This window comes from Mytilus edulis, chromosome 14, assembly GCF_963676685.1.
Source record: "Mytilus edulis chromosome 14, xbMytEdul2.2, whole genome shotgun sequence".
NCBI lineage: Eukaryota > Metazoa > Mollusca > Bivalvia > Mytilida > Mytilidae > Mytilus > Mytilus edulis.
In genome coordinates this window covers 1,273,750-1,278,148 of record NC_092357.1, presented here as the reverse complement: position 1 = coordinate 1,278,148, position 4,399 = coordinate 1,273,750, and positions in this window count along the sequence as shown.

Sequence of the window (4,399 nt, the reverse complement as noted above, 5' to 3'; positions counted from 1 at the left end):
GCGACTGACATACAGATCATATGATATTTCCATACACCAAATATAGTTGACTTATAGCATATAGAATAAGATAAAAAGACCAAAACTCAAAAACTTAACTTTGACCACTCAACCATGAAAATGAGGTCAAGGTCAGATGACATCTGCACGCTAGACTTGTACACCTTACAATCATTCCATACAACAAATATAGTAGATCTATTATGTAAAGTATGAGAAAAAGAGACCAAAACACAAAAACATAACTATAACCACTGAACCGTGAAAATAAGGTCAAGGTCAGATGACACCTGCCAGTTGGACATGGACACCTTACAGTCCTTCCATACACCAAATATACTTGCCCTATTGCTTATAGTATATGAGATATGGACTTGACCACCAAAACCTAACCTTGTTCACTGATCCATGAAATGAGGTCGAGGTTAAGTGAAAACTGTCTGACGGGCATGGGGACCTAACAAGGTACGCACATACCAAATATAATTATCCTATTACTTAAAATAAGACAGAATTCAACATTACAAAAAATCTTAACTTTATTTTCAAGTGGTCACTGAACCATGAAAATGAGGTCAAGGACATTTGACATGTGACTGACAGAAACTTCTTAACATGAGGCATCCATATACAAAGTATGAAGCATCCAGTTCTTCCACCTTCTAAAATATAAAGTTTTTAAAAAGTTAGCTAACACCGCCGCCGCCGAATCACTATCCCTATGTCGAGCTTTCTGCAACAAAAGCTGCAGGCTCGACAAAAATTAAAAAGGGTGAGGATATCAAAAATTAAATAAGTAACGAATAGGTAACGAATAGGGAATAGAGAATAAATAACGAATAGGTAACGCATAGGGAATAGGGAATAAGTAACGAATAGGTAACAAATAGGGAATAGGGAATAAGTTACGAATAGGTAACGCATAGGGAATAGGGAATAAGTAACGAATAGGTAAAAAATAAGTAACAGGGTATTAACCGAGCGCTGGAACGGGTAGATGCAGGCTAATAGGGTCATTTTATCTCTAAACACAATGCTACCACCAGAGACATGGACACAATTGAAAATCCTTTTCTAAAAGGTGTAACGTACAACAAACGTATTATAAGTGAATAGGTAACGAATAGGTAACGAATAGGTAACAGGGTATTAATCGAGCGCTGGAACGGGTACATGCGCTCTAATAGGGTCATTTCGTCTTTAATAACATTTTGTTACCACCAGAGACATGAACACAATTGAAAAACGATTTATTTCAAGGTGCAACGTATACTTACCCCGCGCATTAAAAGCGAATAAGGAACGAATAATAACAGGGTATTAACCGAGCGCTGGAACGGGTACATGCACGCTAATAGGGTCATTTCATCTCTAATTGCACTTTGTTACCACCAGAGACATGAACACAATTGAAAATCCTTTTCTAAAAGGTGCAACGTACAACAAACGTATTATAAGTGAATAGGTAACGAATAGGTAACAGGGTATTAACCGAGAGCTGGAACGGGTACATGCGCTCTAATAGGGTCATTTCGTCTTTAAGAACATATTGTTACCACCAGAAACATGAACACAATTAAAAAACGATTTATTTCAAGGTGCAACGTATACTTACCCCGCGCATTAAAAGCGAATAAGGAACGAATAAGTAACAGGGTATTATCCGCGCGCTGGAACGGGTACATGGACGCTAATAGAGTCATTTTATCTCTGAGAAGACATTGTTACCACTAGAGACATGGACACAATTGAAAATCCTTTTCTAAAAGGTGCAACGTTCAACAAACGTATAATAAGTGAATAGGTAACGAATAGGTAACGAATAGGTAACAGGGTATTAACTGAGCTCTGGAACTGGTACATGCACGCTAATAGAGTCATTTCATCTCTGAGAAGACATTGTTACCACTAGAGACATGGACACAATTGAAAATGCTTTTCTAAAAGGTGCAACGTACAACAAACGTATTATAAGTGAATAGGTAACGAATAGGTAACGAATAGGTAACAGGGTATTAACCGAGCGCTGGAACGGGTACATGCGCGCTAATAAGGTCATTTCATCTCTAAGAACACATTGTTACCACCAGAGACATGGACACAATTGAAAATCCTTTTCTAAAAGGTGCAACGTACAACAAACGTATTATAAGTGAATAGATAACGAATAGGTAACAGGGTATTAACCGAGCGCTGGAACGGGTACATGCACGCTAATAGAGTAATTTCATCTCTAATTACACATTGTTACTACCAGAGACATGAACACAATTGAAAATCCTTTTCTAAAAGATGCAACGTACAACAAACGTATTATAAGTGAATAGGTAACGAATAGGTAACGAATAGGTAACAGGGTATTAACCGAGCACTGGAACGAGTACATGCGCGCTAATAGGGTCATTTCATCTCTAATTACACATTGTTACCACCAAAGACATGAACACAAGTGAAAATCCTTTTCTTAAAGGTGCAACGTACAACAAACGTATTCAAAGCGAATAAGCAACGAATAGGTAACGAATAGGTAACAGGGTATTAACCGAGCGCTGGAACGGGTACATGCGCGCCAATAAGGTCATTTAATCTCTAAAACACATTGTTACCACCAGAGACATGAACACAAGTGAAAATCCTTTTCTAAAAGGTCAAACATACCAGAAATGTATTATAAGTGAATAGGTAACGAATAGGTAACAGGGTATTAACCGAGCGCTGGAACGGGTACATGCACGCTAATAGGGTCATTTCATCTCTAATTACACATTGTTACTACCAGAGACATGAACACAATTGAAAATCCTTTTCTAAAAGGTGCAACGTACAACAAACGTATTATAAGTGAATAGGTAACGAATAGGTAACAGGGTATTAACCGAGCGCTGGAACGAGTACATGCGTGCTAATAGGGTTATTTCATCTCTAATTACACATTGTTACCACCAGAGACATAAACACAAGTGAAAATCCTTTTCTTAAAGGTGCAACGTACAACAAACGTATTTAAAGCGAATAAGTAACGAATAAGTAATGAATATGTAACAGGGTATAAACCGAGCGCTGGAACGGGTACATATGCGCTAATAGGGTCATTTCATCTCTAAGAAGACATGTTCCCACCAGAGACATTAACACAATTGAAAATCATTTCTAAAAGGTGCAACGTACAACAAACGTATTATAAGTGAATAGGTAACGAATAGATAACGAATAGGTAACGAATAGGTAACAAATAGGTGCCAGGGTATTAACCGAGCGCTGGAACGGGTACACGCGCGCTAATAGGGTCATTTCATCTCTAAGAAGACATTGTTACCACCAGAGACACGAACACAAATAAAAAAACGATTTATTTCAAGGTGCAACGTATACCCTGCGCATTAAAAGCGAATAAGGAACGAATAAGTAACCGGTTATTATCCGAGCGCTGAAAGGGTAATATGCGCTAATACGAGTATTTAATCTATAAGAACACATTATTACCACAAGAGATATGAACACAATTGAAAATCCGTTTCTTAAAGGTGCAACGTACAACAAACGTATTAAAAGCGAATAAGTAACGAATAGGTAACAGGGTATTAACCGAGCGCTGGAACGGGTACATGCACGCTAATAGGGTCATTTCATCTCTTATTACACATTGTTACCACCAGAGACATGAACACAAGTGAAAATCCTTTTCTAAAAGGTGCAACGTACAACAAACGTATTATAAGTGAATAAGTAACGAATAGGTAACGAATAGGTAACAGGGTATTAACCGAGCTCTGTAACGGGTACATGCGCTCTAATAGGGTCATTTCTTCTCTAAGAACACATTGTTACCACCAGAGACATGGACACAATTGAAAATCCTTTTCTAAAAGGTGCAAGGTACAACAAACGTATTATAAGTGAATAGGTAACGAATAGGTAACGAATAGGTAACAGGGTATTAACCGAGCTCTGTAACGGGTACATGCGCTCTAATAGGGTCATTTCTTCTCTAAGAACACATTGTTACCACCAGAGACATGGACACAATTGAAAATCCTTTTCTAAAAGGTGCAAGGTACAACAAACGTATTATAAGTGAATAGGTAACGAATAGGTAACGAATAGGTAACGAATAGGTAACAGGGTATTAACCGAGCTCTGGAACGGGTACATGCGCTCTAATAGGGTCATTTCTTCTCTAAGAACACATTGTTACCACGAGAGACATGGACACAATTGAAAATCCTTTTCTAAAAGGTGCAACAAACGTATTATAAGTGAATAGGTAACGAATAGGTAACAGGGTATTAACCGAGCGCTGGAACGGGTACATGCACGCTCATAGGGTCAATTTATCTCTAATTACACATTGTTACTACAAGAGACATGAACACAATTGAAAATCCTTTTCTTAAAGGTG